The following is a 17,687-nucleotide window of genomic DNA, read 5'->3' on the forward strand; positions in this document are numbered from 1 at the left end:
GCAGTAACCTTTGAAATTGAAAAGTGAAAGTCCTCTACGTTTATTCTTCTTTTTCGATATTGTTTTGACAATTTGGGTCCTTGACTTTCCATATGAATATAATGACAGCTTATCAATTTCTGCCAAAAGAAAAAAAAAGAGCTGAGATTTGCATAGAAATTGTATTGGATCTGTAGATCAATTTGGGGGTATTGCTTTTTTGACAATATCAAGCCTCCTAATACAACCATATGAGATATCTTTCCTTTATTTAGATCTTCTTTATTTTCTTAAAAAAGTGTTTTGTGGTTTACAGTGGACAATTCTTGCACTCCTTTTATTATTTTTTCTGTGTATTTTATTCTCTGTAATACTATTGTAAATTGATTTGTATTTTTAGATTTATTTTTTGGATTGTTTACTGCTAGTGTAGAAAAGTATAATTTATTTTTGTAATTTATTTTGTAATCTGCAAAGCTCGCAAACTCATTTATTACTTCTAATAGATATTTAGTGGATCCTTGAAATTTTCTACCTACAAAATTATGTCAACTCCAAATATACATAGTTTTGCTTTTCCTTTTCCAATATGCATGTCTTTGATTTATTTTCCTTGTCTAATTACCCTCACTGGAACGTTCAATACATTGTTGAGTATACATGATGATAGTTGAAATCATTATGTTTTTCCTGATTTTATGGTAAAGAAATCAGCATTTCACCGTTTAAGATGACAATTTCTGTATATTCTTCATATATTCTCCCTTTTAGCTTTATTGAGGTGTAACTGATATACCAAATAATTACACACATTTAGTTTATATATTTTGTTGTGTTTGTACATATGCATACACATATACCATCATTGCACTAAGATACTACACGTAATGACCACCTCCAAAAATTCCCATATGTTCTTTTGTAGTTTTTTAAAAATGAACCCATAACATAAGATCCACCCTTTAACGTATTTTTAGATGAACAATACCATATTGTTAACTATAGACTCATTCAACTTGAATAAAAGAAACTTTATACCCATTGGAAAAAAATTGTCTACTTTCCCGCCCCACAGCCCTTGACAACGACCATTCATTCTACACTCTGATTCTATAACTTTGACTATTTTAGAAACCTCATATAAGTGGAATCATGCAGTATTTGTCCTTCTGTAACTGGATTATTTCATTTATCATAATGTCTATATGCTTACCCATGTTGTCCCAATGGCAAAATTTGCTTCCTTTTTATGGCCAAATAATTTTCCATTTGTAAGCAAGACTTAAACACAGACTTGGAATTCTAAAACTCCTCAAAAAATAAGTAGGGGAGGGAGGATTCAAGATGATGGAGGAGTAGGAGGACACAGAGTTCATCTCTCCCCACAAATGCATCAAAAATACATCTACAAATGGAATAATTCTCACAGAGCACCAACTGAACACTAGCAGAGGACCTTGGACACCTAAAATGACAAGAAAGATCCCTGAATAACCAGGTAGGATGAAAGAAAGAAGGGAAAAGGAAGAGGAGTGGAAGCGGGACGGGACCTGCACCCCTAATGGGGAGCTGAAGGAGAGGAGAGATTCCCGCATCCGGGGAAGCCTGCTCACTGCCGGGATCAGCTGGGACAGAAGGGGAGCTTCAGGGGCTCAGAGGAGAGCACAGCAACAAGTCTGTGCAGGCAGGACAGAGAGAGACATACACAGGGATCCGAGACACAGCCCTGCCTGTCCCAGCCTGAGACACTGTGTCTGCTGGTGCAGACGGGTACTGGGATGCGGGGTTTGGCGAGCAGAGCCGAGGAGAAGACTGCTGTTGGCTGCAAGGGAACAGCCTCAGGGGATGGGAGAGAGGAGCTCCACAACCAGGAATGCTCGTGGAGGAAGCCCGGACCACCATAGCAGCAAAGCGCCATTGTTGAGTGATGCACAGAGGGCGGGGCCACCATTGCAACCTCTCACCCCACACGTCCTCCCCCTGCCTCCGGAGCACTAGGAAGGGCTCCCACCAGGGCTAGCCCTCTTGCACCCACAGCCACAGGCTCTCCCACATACCCCGTCTCTGCTGGGGCTGGCTCTCTAGTGCCCATGGCCATGGGCTGCCCCATGCAACTCATCCCAGCTGGGGCGGGCTTGTGTGCTCGGGGGCATTTTCGGGAGCAGATGCCTGTGGGTGGCCCACAAGCAGAGGTGGAGCTGAAACCACAGCTGAGCCTCAGGTGCCATGCAAATAAGGAAAAAGAGCTGAAATCTCTCCTCGCTGCTGCACAAACCATAGAATCAGAACCTCACGACCAGTTTTGTAAACTCAGCACCTGCAGAACATCTGAATGGACAATGAGTGCTCCTGCAGCCAAGATGGGTCTAGCTTTAGCAGCTCTAGACTTTGTGGGCATGTACACATGGGGGATGGGCCAGGCCAGAGTCTGAGCTGCCTCCATACACCCACAGTGGGTCTAGATCCATGATTACTGCAATCCTGGGACCTGACTTCAGTGGATCTATGCTGGTGGCCTGGTGAAAACAATGCCAGAGAGACACCAGGACCAATTGCTGGCATACCCATGGTGAAGGTGGGGCCGAGAGCAGTGCCAAAAACAGAATAACTTGTGAGGTCACACAGTGGGTGAAAGGTGACACAACAGAGGACACTCACAGGTGAACAGCTCCAGAGAAGGAATACTCAGTGGCTTCTCTCACAGTGGGAGTGCTCCAATCCCACCTACCTCACACTGCAGATCAGAAACACAGCTAAGAAACAGATCTGGGCACTTCTACTCCAACAACTAGGGAGCAGACACCACCCCTGACAGGGCAGTGACAACCACAGAGCAAATGGGAGGCCCTGTTCAATATTCAGGGCAGTCTCTAGTTACCACAACAGCAGTCAAGGGGATAATGGCTAGCATACACTGATGAAAGAAGTGACAGACATCCATACTAAAAACAGCCCTTGCACCAAACCAAATCAAACAAAAATTTGAAATTTTTTGTTCTAGTTCTGTGAAAAATGCCATTGGTAGTTTGATAGCGATTGCATTGAATCTGTAGATTGCTTTGGGTAGTATAGGCATTTTCACAATGTTGATTCTGCCAATCCAAGAACATGGTATATCTCTCCATCTGTTTGTATCATCTTTAATTTCTTTCATCAGTGTCTTATAGTTTTCTGCATACAGGTCTTTTGTCTCCTTAGGTAGGTTTATTCCTAGGTATTTTATTCTTTTTGTTGCAATGGTAAATGGGAATGTTTCCTTAATTTCTCTTTCAGATTTTTCATCATTAGTGTATAGGAATGCAACACCTAGCCTACTCAAACTCTTCCAAAATATAGCAGAAGGAGGAACACTCCCAAACTCATTCTATGAGGCCACCATCACCCTGATACCAAAATCAGACAAAGATGTCACAAAGAAAGAAAACTACAGGCTAATATCACTGATGAACAGAGATGCAAAAATCCTCAACAAAATACTAGCAAACAGATTCCAATAGCACATTAAAAGGATCATACACCATGATCAAGTGGGGTTTATCCCAGGAATGCAAGGATTCTTCAAAATACAATTGATATTGATTCTTCAATATCAATCAGTATGATACACCATATTAACAAATTGAAGGAGAAAAACCATATGATCATCTCAATAGATGCAGAAAAAGCTTTCGACAAAAATCAACGCCTATTTATGATAAAAACCCTCCAGAAAGTAGGCATAGAGGGAACTTACCTCAGCACAATGAAATATTTCTAACTATAGTCAAAATGCTGTGCATTACATACCCAGAAGTTATTAAATGTGTAACTGGAAGTTTGTGCCCTTTGAACACATCACCCATTTCCACCACACTTGGCAACCACCAATCTGTTTTCTCTTTCTATGACCTCAGGCTTTCTAGATTCCAAATATAAGTAAGATTATACAGAATTTGTCTTTCTCTGTATGACTTATTTCAGCATAATGCCCTCAAGGAGCCATCCATGATGTTGCAAATTGCAGGATTTCCTTTTTTTTTCACATGGCTGAATAATATTCTCCATATTCTTTATCTACTATACCCTTATATATTATATTTACTCTATCTATATCTCATACCTGGCATATATATATATATTTAATTTACCCATTGGTGGATACTTAGGTTGTTTCAGTATCTTGGTTATTATAAATAATGCTGCAATGAACATGGTAGTGCAGATATCTCTTTAAGATAGATAAAGCTAGAGATTTCTTTCTTTTGGTTAGGTATCCAAAAGTAGGATTGCTGGATTATATCATGGTTATGTTTTTAATATTTGGAGGACCCTCCATACTGTTTTCTTTAGTTTATGTTCTAATTCACATTGCCATCAATTGTCTACATGAGTTCTTTTCCTCCACATCCTCACCAGCACTTAACATCTCCCCTATTTTATACAATAACTGTTCTAACAGGTGTGAGGTAGTATCTCATTGTAGATTTTATTTACATTTCCTTGATGACTAGTGATGTTGAAATCCTTGTCATGCCTCTGTTGGCTTTTTGAACATCCTCTTTGGAGAAATAAATGTTTATCCAGTTCCTCTGCCCATTTAAAAATCACGTTGGTAGGGTTTTTTTTTTTGAAATATAGTTGAAGTACAGTATTGTGTTAGTTTCAGGTATACAGCATAGTGATTTAGTATTTTTTTTTTAGATTTTTTTCCATTATAGGTTATTGCTGGGTATAATTTCCTGTACTATACAGTAAATCCTTGTTGGTTATTTATTTTATGTATAGTAGTGTGTATCTGTTAATCCCATACCCTTAATTTGTCCCTCCCCCCTCCCTCTCCCTTTTGGTAACCATAAATTTGTTTTCTATATCTGTCAGTCTGTTTCTGTTTTTTATATACATTCATTTGTATTATTTTTTAGATTCTACACATGACTGGTATCATATAGTATTTGTCTTTCTCTAACTTATTTCACTAAACATGATATTGTCTATGCCATCCATATTGTTACATATGGCAATCTTTCATTCTTTTTTTATGGCTGAATAATATATATTATATATATATATATTTATATATTCCACATCTTTTTAATCCAATCATGTGTTGATGGGCACTTGAGTTACTTCCATGTTTTGGTTCTTGTAAATAATGCTACTATGAACATTGGAGTGCATGTAACTTTTCCAATTAGAGTTTTGTGGTTTTTTTTGGATATATATCCAGGAGTGGATTGCTGGATCATATGGTAGTTCTAATTTTAGTTTTCTGAGGTACCTCCATACTGTTTTCCATAGTGGCTGCACCAATCTACATTCCCACCAGGTGTGTACAAGTGTTCCTTTTTCACCACATCCTTGCCAACATTTGTTAATTGTGGTCTTTTTCATGATATCCATTCTGACAGCTGTGAGCTAATACTTCATTGGAGTTTTAGTTGGCATTTCTCTAATGATTAGCAATGTTGAGTTTCATTTCATTTGCCTTTTAATCATCTGTACATCTTCTTTGGAAAAATGTCTATTCAAGTCTTCTACCCATGTTTTGTTTGGATTGTTTGTTTTCTATGTTGAGTATTATGAACTGTTTATATATTTTGGATATTAACTCCTTGTCAGCTGCATCATTTGCAAATATTTTCTCCCATCTTGTAGGTTGTCTTTTCGATTTGTTGATCAATTCATTTGCCGTGCAAAAGCTTTTTAAGTTTGATCACGTCCCATTTGCTTATTTTTGCTTTTATTTCTTTTGCCTTAGGAGACAGATTCAAAAAATATTGCTATGATTTATGTCAAAGAGTGTTTTGCCTATCTTCTCTTCTAGGAGTTTTATGATGTCATGTCTTACATTTAGATCTTTAAACCATTTTGAGTTTATTTTTGTATATGGCATGAGAGAATGTTCTGATTTCATTGATTTACATGTAGCTGTCCAGCTCTTCTGGTACCACTTGTGGAAGAGATGGTCTTTTCTCCATTGTATGTTCTTACTTCCTTTGTCATAGATCAATTGACCATAGGTGCAGAGGTGTCAATGCCATGTTGTTTTGATTACTGTTGCTTTGTAAATAGTATAGTCTGAAGTTGGGCAGTTATACCTGAATTTTGTTCTTTTTTCTCAGGGCTGCTTCGACAGTTTGGGGTCTTTTTTAGTTCCATATGAATTTTAGGATTATTTGTTCTATTTGTGTGAAAAATATCCTGTGTACTTTGATAGAAATTGCATTAAATCTGTAGATTGCTTTAGGTAGTGTGGGCATTTTAATACTAATGATTCTTCCAATTCAAGAGCATGGAATATCTGTCCATTTCTTCAAATCATCTTCAATTTCCTTTATCAAGGTTTTCTAGTTTTCAGCATATAAACATTTCAATACCTTGCTTTTGTTTACACATGTTTCTTGATGCGATTTTAAACATAATAGTTATTATTTTTACATTTTATTTCTGGTATTTCTGTTAGAAATGCAACAGGTTTCTGTATATTAATATTGTGTCCTACAACCTTGCTGAATTCATTTATTATCTCTAATAGTTTTTTGCTGGAGACTTTAGGGTTCTCTATAGAGAGTATCATGTCATCTGCAAATAGTGATAATTTTATGTCTTCCCTTCCCATTTGGATACACTTTATTTCTTTTCCTTGTCTGATTGCTGTGGATAGGACTTTCAGTACCATGTTAAATAGGAGTGGTGAGAGTGGGCATCTTGTCTTGTTCCTGAATTTAGCAGGAAGGCTTTCAATATTTCACCGTTGAATATTATGTTGGCTGTAGGTGGGTTTGTCTTAAGAGGCTTTTATTATGTTGAGATTTGTTCCCTCTGTACCCACTTTGATGAAAGTTTTTATAATGAATGGATGTTGAATTTTGTTAAATGCTTCTTCTTTATTTATTGAGGTAATTATATGATTTTTTTGTCTTTCTTTTTGTCTATGTAGTGTATCACATTAGTTGATTTGCATATGTTGAACCATCCTTGTGATCTTAAATAAATCCAACTTGATCATGGTAAATGATCCATTTTATGTACTGTTGGATTTAGTTTGATAATATTTTGTTGAGGATATTTGCATCTATATTCATCAGAGATATTGACATGTAATTTTCATTTTTTTCTTGTCTTTGGTTTTGGCATCAGGGTAATAATAGCCTCATAGAATGAAGTTGGGAGTGTTACCTCCTCTTCATTTTTTGGTAAAGGTTTGAGAAGAATAGGTTTAATTTCTTCTTTATATGTTTGGTATAATTACCCAGTAAAGCTGCCCAGTTCTGGACTTTTTTTTTTTTTTGCAGGGAATTTTTCAAAATACAGATTCTACTTCACCTATAGTGATTGGTCTGTTCAAATTGTCTGTTTCTTCTTGGCTCATTCTTGGCAGGCAGTATGTTTCTAGAAATTTGTTCATTTCTTCTAGGTTGTCTAATTTGTTGGCATATAATTGTTCATAGTATTCAATTCAGTTTTTTTTTTTTTTGGCATTTCTGTGGTGTCAGGTGTTATTTCTCCTCTTTCCTTCCTCATTTTGTTTATTTGGGGCCTCTCCCTTTTATTCTTGGTGAGTCTGGCTAGAGGTTTGTCAATTTTGTTTATCTTTTCAAAAAATTAGCTCCTTTGATTTTTACTACTGATTTTTAAGCTCTATTTTATTTATATCCTCACTGATCTTTATTATTTCCTTCCTTCTGCTGACTTTGGGCTTTGTTCTTTTTTTCCTGATTATTTTAGGTAGTAAGTTAAGTTGTTTATTTGAGATTTTTCTTGTTCCTTGATGAAAGCCTATACCGCTTTGAACTTCCATCTTAGAACTGCTTTTTCTGCAACCCATAGATTTTGTAAAGGTGTGTTTTCATTTTCATTGGTCTCAAGGTATATTGTGATTTCCTCTTTGATTTGATCATTGACTCATTGGGTTTTTAGTAGCATGTTGTATAGTCTTCATATGTTTATTCTTTTCCGTTGTTTTTTCTGTAATTGATTTCTAAATAGTTTCATAGCATTGTGGTCAGAAAACATGCTTGATATAAGTTCTATCCTCTTAAATTTGTTGAGGCTAGTTTGGTGACCTAGTATGTAGTCTATCCTAGAGAATGTTCCATGCATGCTTTAAAGAATGTGTATCCTGTTTTTTTTTGTTGTTGTTTTTGTTTTTTGGATGTAGTGTCCTTTAGATATTAATTAAGTTCAATGGGTGCATTGTGTCATTTAGGACCTCTGTTGCTTTATTTATTTTCTGTCTGGATATTCTGTCCATTGATGTCAGTGGGGTTTAAAGTATCCTACAATTACTGTATTATTGTCAGTTTCTCACTTTATGTTTTTTAGTATTTGCTTTATATATTTAAGTGCTCCTATATTGGGTGTGTGTATTTTAACGAGTGTAATATCCTCTTGTATTGATGCCTTTATCATTATATTATGCCCTTCTTTGTCTTTTATTTTATGGTTATGTTTTAAAGTCTATTTTGTCTGATATGATTATTGCTACTCCCCCTCTCTTATCATTTCCATTTGCATGAAATATCTTTTTCCACACCCTTGCTTTCAGTCTATGTGTGTCTTTTGTCCTAATGTGAGTTCTGCATACTGCAGGTTCTTGTGTTTTAATCCAATCAACCACTCTGGCTTTTGAGCTGAGTATTTAATTCGTTGACATTTAAAGTAATTGTTGATAGTATGTACTTATTGCCATCTTAATCCTTGTTTTCCAGTTGTTTTTTGTAGTTCTTCTTTGTTCATTTCTTCTTTTTGTTTTTCCTTTTGTAGTTTGATGATTTTCTTTTGTTGTATGCTTGAATTTCTTTCTTTTTAGTTTTTGTGAATCTATTGTATATTTTTGATTTGTGGTTACCATAAATTTCTTGTATATTGACCCATAACTATATCTTCTTTCCTTAACCTAGAGTTATTTAAGTTTAAAAATATTCTAAAAGACCTACATTTTTATACTCCTCCCTCACGTTTTGTGGTTCTGATGTCTTATTTATATTTTCACACTTATCCTTTTACTGTTTATTGTATTTATAATTGCATTTATAATTTTTAAATTTTCTTTTAATCTACATATTGATTTATTTTACCGATCTTCAACCCTTCCTATATATTTGCCTTTGCTATTGTGAGTTTCTCTCTCCTATAGATTCTTGCTTCTTTTCTATTTAGAGAATACCCTTCAATAGTTCATTAAATTTAGGCTTAGTATTGCTGAATTCTTTTAGCTCTTGCTTGTATGAGAAATTCTTTATCTCTCCTTCTATTTCAATGATGATCTTGCTTGGTAAAGTATCCTAGGTTGCAGGTTTTTCCCTTTCAGCCCTTTGTATATATCACACCACTCCCTTTGGATCTGCAAAGCTTATGCAGGGAAATCAGCTCATAGCCTTATGTGGGTTCCCTTATAACTGACCCTTTGTTTTTCTCTTTCTGCCTTTAGAATCCTCTCTTTATCATTTGTTTTTGCCATTTTAAATATCATATGTCTTGGTGTGGGTCTATTTGAGTTCATCTTGTTTGGGACCCTCTGTACTTCCTGTGCCTGTATATCTGTTTCCTTCTTTAGGTTTGGAATGTTTTCAGCTATCATGTCTTCAAGTACATTTTCAATCCCCTTGTCTCTTTCTTCTCTTTCTGGAACCCCTGTTATGTGTAGGTTGACACTTTCTATATTTTCCCATAGATCTCGTATGTTGCTGTCATTTCTTTTTGTCTGCTTTTCTGACTGAGTGATTTCCATTTTTCTATTTTCCAGATCACTTATTCATTCTTTTGTATCATTTAGTCATCTATTCACTGCTTCTATATTGTATTCAAATTATCTATTTTTTGGTTCGTATTTACAGTTTCTGGTTGCTTGCTACATTGATCTGCATTTTTATTGATAATCTTTCTTAATTCCTTTAGTGTTTTTATTGTCTCCTTTTTGAACTTGGGTTATAGTAGACTGGTGAGGTTTGTTTCATTATTTGCTCTTTCAGGTGATTTCTCTTGTTCTTTTAATTGGGAGTAGTTCCTCTGTCTTTTCATTTTACTTAACTTTCTTTATTTCTGTGAATTTAGGAAACACTACTTCAGTCTTGAAGGGGTGTTTTTAGGTAAGAGTATCTCTGTGCAGACTTTGTGTGTCCAATGTCTTTGGTGCAAGGGCTGGTTTTCATATGGATGCCAACCATGTCTTTCCTCAGTGTGTACTCGTCCTCATCACCTTGATAGGTGGTGCAATTGATTTGGGGATATCTAAAACCTGTTCACAGTGTGATGTGGGAATTTCTTTCTGCTCCATGCCTGCCGTCACTCTTGGAGTAGAAGTTCTGAGGGTCAGGTTCCATCAGGTTTCATTACTCTTGAGTGCATGCCCTGCAAAACAAAGGGGAGTGTGGAAGCAACTGAGGCCCAAGTGCTCACAGAGGATAAAACTGCTGCCTGTGTAAGTGTTTGCAGCTCCGCTTGGATGCAACCCGACGATGCCTACTTTTCCTCATGTGTTTGTCCTAGATCTAGTGCAAGGCTGGGATGTTCATACCTGGCATTCACTAGGCTGGGGCTGAGGCTTGAGGCATTGTGGCTGCAGGAATTGAAGTGGCTGCACTGTCATTAGATATATGAGCTCCCTACCCATTTTCTCCCAGGACCTCTGTGTTCCAGATCCAGCACTAAGCTGTGGTGTGGAGTGAGGGTGTTCACCTCATTCAGATTAGGGGGTGCAAAGAGGCAGTCACTGCCAGTGCAAAACTTGCTCTATCCTGATTGTTGCAAGCCAGCAGGTGTGCTCTCCTTGCAAATAGTGTCAAGGCTTCTCAAACCCATCTAACTGTCCCATCAGTTCTCCCAGCAAACAAGGGGGCTTATCTCCTCCACACAGGACCTTGGACTGGGATTCCCAGTCTGTGGCTCGACCAGCTTGCTCCCCAGGGTGAGGTTCTACCCTTGCAGATCTTCTCTTATTTTCAGATCCCTCTCAAGCGTGGGAGTTCTGGCTTTACACATTTTTTCCATCCTAGCCGGTTATGTGAAAATCTTTCTTCCGAAGTAAATGGAAACATCTTCTGACAGTTTCCATTTAGTATTCAGTGAGAATTGTTCTACATGTAGATGTACTTTTGATTTTTTTATGGGGGTAGTTGAGCTCCATGTCCTCCTACCCTACCATCTTGATCCCTCCCTTCTATAAGATAGTTTTAAATGACAGAATTTAAACAAAGGAAAACTGATTAATTGTTGCCAAATTAGGAAAGGAAGTGATAGGAGCAAGGGCAGGTGGTATATTTATATCAGTACAACAAGAGAGATGCCTGTGGAGAGGGAAATCTTTAGTATCTTGACTGTGGTGGTGGGCACGTGAAGCTATACAGATGATAAAACTATATGGTACTAAGTACACCACACACACACAAACACAAGTACAGGTAAAACTGACTGGGAAAATCTGAATAAGATCAGTAGATTTTATCACCCTCAAAAAATTAGTAGTAATATTATACTATAGTTTTGCAAATATTACTATTGGGGGAAACAGGGTGAAGTGCATGCAGTTTCTCATTATATTATTTCTTGCTACTGCATGTGAATCTGTAATAATCTCCTAAAGCATCTCAATTAAAAATATAAATGATTGGAATGGTATAGCATGCAAATTATAAGCATAAGAAACCTGGAATGTTTATATTAATATGAGAAAGTACATACTTGAAATCGAGGAGCATTACTAGAGATAAAGAAGCCAAGTTCATAATGAGAAAATGATCAATTCATCAGGATTCTGAACACTGGCACATAAATGATTCTTAATATATTCTGTAAATGAATAAATAAACCTGAGAAAACAAACCCTTATGTTAGCTTACCATTACCTTTCTCCTGTAGCTTTATTTGAAGGAATTAAAAATTATTGTGAGGTGCTGGTGTGATTTATACTAAAGCATAATATCAGTTACCAAAAGTTAGTAATGGCACGATATTTCACTTTGCTTTAATTAAAAACAAAGGATTGTATTTTTTTTAATTATTGTAGTCTAAAGTCAGTATAGACCAGAAAACACTTGCTTTCTCTTCTTTCCACAGGAAAATCATAAAGCAGTTCACTTCTGTGTGTCTCAAATTCCACTTTCTGGAAATGACTGAAGACCCTGTAGCAGGTTTGTTTTAGCTTGTTTAGAGAACGTGTACATGCCAAAGTCCAATATTGATTTTACAGAGTAACTGAGGAGAAGCACATTCAGAGAGTAAATCTTTAAACAGATTTAATGGTCATCAGATAGAAGTATCTTTGGTAAATTATTTTCTCTGTGACTTTACTACAAAAAGTAATACCTACTGATTCCAGCAGGACTGGGGAAATTGCTTCCACTGCTCTCTTGCAGTAGTGAGGTGATGGGACCCATTGATGAGAAACTGGTGTGAGGTCACATGGACTTAGTGTCACCTCTTCAGAATGACATTTGAGGAGCTCCTGGATGAAATTGGTGGTCTGGGGAAATTCTAGATCCTTCAGCTGGTTTTAATTCTTCCTTCTTTCATGATAATAGTTTGTCATATACTGCTGGAGAACGTCACTGCAGCCATTCCTTGTCATTACTGCTGGGTCCACATCCTTGATAATGACACTGTCTCTGATAATGACACTGGGGTCCTCAGCCCTGATGTCCTCCTGAGAATCTTCATCCCGTTGGATTCTAACTTGAAACCAGAGAAATGCCATCACTTCCTCCTCCCCCAGTGGCAGCTCCTTCACCTGAATGGGACCTTCCCCAACATGACTGACCTGGACACGGAGCCCTGTGTGGACGGCTGGGTGTATGACTGAAGCTCCTTCTCCTCCACCATCGTGACTGAGGTAAAGGCCCCATTTACCTTTTTGTGAGTATATGGTCTGGGTGTTTAGAATAACATAAAATCAACAAGGTTCATGTCTTCAGTTACTGAGTAGATAGTGTAGCCAGCTCTCTTTCATTCTTTTAGGAAAACTGATTGCTTATCTATTTAATGCCAAACACTTACATTACAATTGATGACAGCAAAATCAACAACTGGGTATGAATTTTACTATCACTAAGCTTTAAATTTAATGTGAATATTGATGGTTAGATAAGTACTTGATATAAATTGTGGAAAATTATTCTTGGTCATTTGCTCTTAACTTAGTTGCAAATTATAAATATTTGTATTAATTTTTAAAAAATGCTCTACCCTGGATACTTGTCAGAGAAACAAATCAAAGTGCATTTCACTCTAGGTGTGAAATCCAGGCATCAGTGTTGAAAAAATAACCTCAATGTTTTCAATACATGGTAAGGATTGAGTACCACTGAGGTGTGCAGTGTTAAGAGAATATGAAGATTGGCCCTAATATAATCTAAAAGATTTTGTTGAGGATTTTTAGGAAAAAAACATGCTTAAGCTGAGACATGAATGTTGTAGATCAGTAAATGTAGTAAAGGGAAACCCAGAGGACACACATTTCACTGAGGGTTTTCTGAGTGAGTGAACATTGAGGGATGTAAGATGCTGTGAAGCTCCTCTGTGCTGGTTTCCTTCTCTTCCAGTGGGACCTAGTATGTGATCATCAGTCACAGAAACCAATGGCTCAATCCCCATTCATGGCTGGAATGCTGGTGGGGGACTTCATATAGTGCCATCTCTCAGACAGGTGAGTGTCTCTAGATCATTGTTGCCCTACTGTGTGGTGTTTTCACAGTTCATGATTAATTGTTTCATAAAGATTTTATTGAGTTTCAGTAGACAATATCTACTGCTGTGGGTTGCCTTGGTTCCCAAGGAGCTATAGATGGAAATGTAGAATTAGACTCATTGTGATGAATGTCATTTTGTTGCCACAGAGCTCTCTGTACTGGGCACAGAAATGATATCTCCATAAGATCTGGGGGCATTTCAGAATAGTATTTTTTTATGAAACTGCTTTACTGGAAATGAAAGAGTTGCTAGAGAAAAAACATTCAATTTGAAATTCTGAAGGCAGGAGCGGAGAGGTTCCTCCAGTGTCAGAACGCTGGGAACTGTAGTTGGGAAGTGACTCAGAAAAGTATTTAGAGGTAAGTTACCATAAACTTCATTTATTATATAAAGAGGAGGAGTTATCAATGAGAAGGGAAAGGAAGTTGCTCCAAGATAAGAGTCCAGCCTGTTTTAGGAAACAGCAATGCAGGCCTTTGCCATAGCTTCTGTGTTAAGTCCCTGACAGATTCAGTGAGCTGAATGCTTGTGGGTTCCCACATTGGTCATGATGTCATGGTTACCCCACTGTAATTAGTATTCATTTCTATAAAACCTGGTGTTTGTTATATGGTACTGAAGTTGAATTAAGACATAATTGTGACTATAATCTGTATGTTTGATTTTGTAAAAAAGAAAAAAAAAGCCTCATTAGAGGTAATACTTGCAACTGTGTAAGATAATTAATCTACAGACCACAGGTGTTATTGTTTGTGGTGTGAGAAGTTTGGGTTATTCTGTGCCTGGCAGTGGTCATTTAAAACTAAGAGGACAACCATGGCAGCCATACACACAAGCCTCCCATGGGGTATGGGAGGCGTAAAATGTTCCTTGTCATCGGTAAGACTAACATCATTTAATCTTATAGCTGAAAATTGTGAACTTTGAATGTGTCACCCCAATATAATTCATAAAAGATTTCAGGGTCATAGTGCTCATATGGACCGTTTTCTGACTGAGCCCTTTATAATGATTCACAATTAAATGCTGATTGATCAGTTTACATGGGCATAGGGTGATACATGTGTGTGTGTGTGAGTCTGTGTGTGGAAGTGTGTTATGACAGGAGATGAGAGAGGAAAATTAGGTGAAGAATAGGGAGCCTTATAGTGAAGCTAAAGATTTTGAACTAAAAATAGGCAAAAAGATTCCATATATATGTGTTAGCATACGGTATTTGCTTTTCTCTTTCCGACTTACTTCACTCTGTGTGACAGACTCTAGGTCCATCCACCTCACTACAAATAACTCAATTTCGTTTCTCTTTATGGCTGAGTAATATTACATTGTATATATGTGCCACATCTTCTTTATCCATTCATCTGTCAATGGACACTTAGGTTGCTTCCATGTCCTGGCTATTGTAAATAGAGCTGCAATGAACATTGTGGTACATGACTCTTTTTGAATTATGGTTTTCTCACGGTATATGCCCAGTAGTGGGATTGCTGGGTCATATGGTAGTTCTATTTTTAGTTTTTTAAGGAACCTCCATACTGTTCTCCATAGTGGCTGTATCAATTTACATTCCCATCAACAGTGCAAGAGGGTTCCCTTTTCTCCACACCCTCTCCAGCATTTATTGTTTGTAGATTTTTTGATGATGGCCATTCTGACCGGTGTGAGGTGATACCTCATTGTAGTTTTGATTTGCATTTCTCTAATGATTAGTGATGTTAAGCATTCTTTCATGTGTTTGTTGGCAATCTGTATATCTTTTTCGGAGAAATGTCTATTTAGGTCTTCTGCCCATTTTTGGATTGGGTTGTTTGTTTTTTTGATATTGAGCTGCATGAGCTGCTTGTAAATTTTGGAGTTAATCCTTTGTCAGTTGCTTCATTTGCAAATATTTTCTCCCATTCTGAGGGTTGTCTTTTTGTTTTGTTTATGGTTTCCTTTGCTGTGCCAAAGCTTTTAAGTTTCATTAAATCCCGTTTGTTTATTTTTGTTTTTATTCCTATTTCTCTAGGAGGTGAGTCAAAAAGGACCTTGCTGTGATTTATGTCATAGAGTGTTCTGTCTATTTTCCTCTAAGAGTTTTAGAGTGCCTGGCCTTACATTTAGGTCTTTAATCCATCTTGAGTTTATTTTTGTGCATAGTGTTAGGGAGTGTTCTAAATTCATTCTTTTACATGTAGCTGTCCAGTTGTTGCAGCACCACTTATTGAAGAGGCTGTCTTTTCTCCATTGTATATTCTTGCCTCCTTTTTCAAAAATAAGGTGACCATATGTGTGTGGGTTTATCTCTGGGCTTTCTATACGGTTCCATTGATCTATAATTCTGTTTTTGTGCCAGTACCATACTGTCTTGATTACTGTACCTTTGTAGTATACTGTGAAGTCAGGGAGCCTGATTCCTCCAGGTCCAATTTTCTTTCTCAAGATTGCTTTGGCTATTTGGGGTCTTTTGTGTTTCCATAAAAATTGTGAATTTTTAAATTCTAGTTCTGTGAAAAATGCCATTGGTAGTTTGATAGGGGTTACATTGAATCAGTATATTGCTTTGGGTAATACAGTCATTTTCACAGTGATGATTTTCCAATCCAAGAACATGCTCTATCTCTCCAACTGTTTGTATCATATTTAATTTCTTTCATCGGTGGCATAGTTTTCTGCATACAGGTCTTTTGTCTCCTTATGTAGGTTTATTCCTAGGTATTTTACTCTTTTTTTGTTGCAATGGTAAATGGGAGTGTTTCCATAATTTCTCTTTCAGATTTTTCATCACTACTGTAGAGGAATGCAAGAGATTTCTGTGTATTAATTTTGTGTCCTGCTACTTTACCAAATTCATTGATTAGCTCTAGTAGTTTTCTGGTAGCATCTTTAGGATTCTCTATGTATAGTATCATGTCATCTGCCGACAGTGACAACTTTACTTCTTTCCTGATTTGGATTCCTTTTATTTCTTTTTCTCCTCTGATTCCCGTGGCTAAAACTTCCAAACCTATGTTGAATAATAGTGGTGAGAGTGGACAACCTTGTCTTGTTCCTGATCTTAGTGGAAATGCTTTCAGTTTTTCACCATTGAGAACGATGTTGGCTGTGGGTTTTCCATATATGGCCTTTTTTATGTTGAGGTAAGCTCCCTCTATGGCTACTTTATGGAGGGTTTTTATCATAAATGGGTGTTGAATTTTGTCAAAAGCTTTTTCTGCATCTATTGAGATGATCAAGTTGTTTTTCTCCTTCAGTTTGTTAATATGCTGTATCACATTGATTGATTTACATATATTGAAGAATCCTTGCACTCCTGGGATAAACCCCTCTTGATCATGGTGTATGATCCTTTTAATGTGCTGTTGGATTCTGTTTGCTAGTATTTTGTTGAGGATTTTTGCATCTATGTTCATCAGTGATATTGGCCTGTAGTTTTCTTTCTTTGTGACATCTTTATCTGGTTTTGTATCAGGGTGATGGTGGCCTCATAGAATGGGTGTGGGAGTGTTCCTCCCTCTGCTATATTTTGGAAGAGTTCAAGAAGGATAGGTGTTAGCTCTTCTCCAAATGTTTGATAGAATTCACCTGTGAAGCCATCTGCTGTTGGACTTTTGTTTGTTGGAAGATTTTTAATCACAGTCTCAATTTCAGTGCTTGTGATTGGTCTTTTTATATTTTCTATTTCTTCCTGGTTCAGTCTTGGAAGGTTGTGCTTTTATAGGAATTTGTCCATTTCTTCCAGGTTGCCCAAATTATGGGCATATATTTGCTTGTAGTAATCTCTCATTATCCTTTGTATTTCTGCAGTGTCAGTTGTTACTTCTTCTTTTTCATTTCTAATTCTCTTGATTCGAGTCTTCTCCCTTTTTTTCTTGTTGAGCCTGGCTAATGGTTTATCAATTTTACTTATCTTCTCAAAGAACCAGCTTTTAGTTTTATTGATCTTTGCTATTGCTTCCTTCATTTCTTTTTTATTTATTTCTGATCTGATCTTTATGATTTCTTTCCTTCTGCTAACTTTGGGGTTTTTTTGTTCTTCTTTCTTTAGTTGTTTTAGGTGTAAG

The 17,687-nt window shown here is 36.9% G+C and overlaps 1 pseudogene; it reads left to right on the forward strand.

The window, feature by feature from the left end:
• The first annotated feature begins 12,385 nt into the window (after positions 1-12,385).
• LOC132370241 (organic anion transporter 7-like) lies at positions 12,386-13,604 on the forward strand (annotated as a pseudogene).
• Positions 13,605-17,687: the final 4,083 nt, after the last annotated feature.

This window comes from Balaenoptera ricei, chromosome 8 (assembly GCF_028023285.1).
Source record: "Balaenoptera ricei isolate mBalRic1 chromosome 8, mBalRic1.hap2, whole genome shotgun sequence".
In the NCBI taxonomy this organism is placed as follows: Eukaryota; Metazoa; Chordata; class Mammalia; order Artiodactyla; family Balaenopteridae; genus Balaenoptera; species Balaenoptera ricei.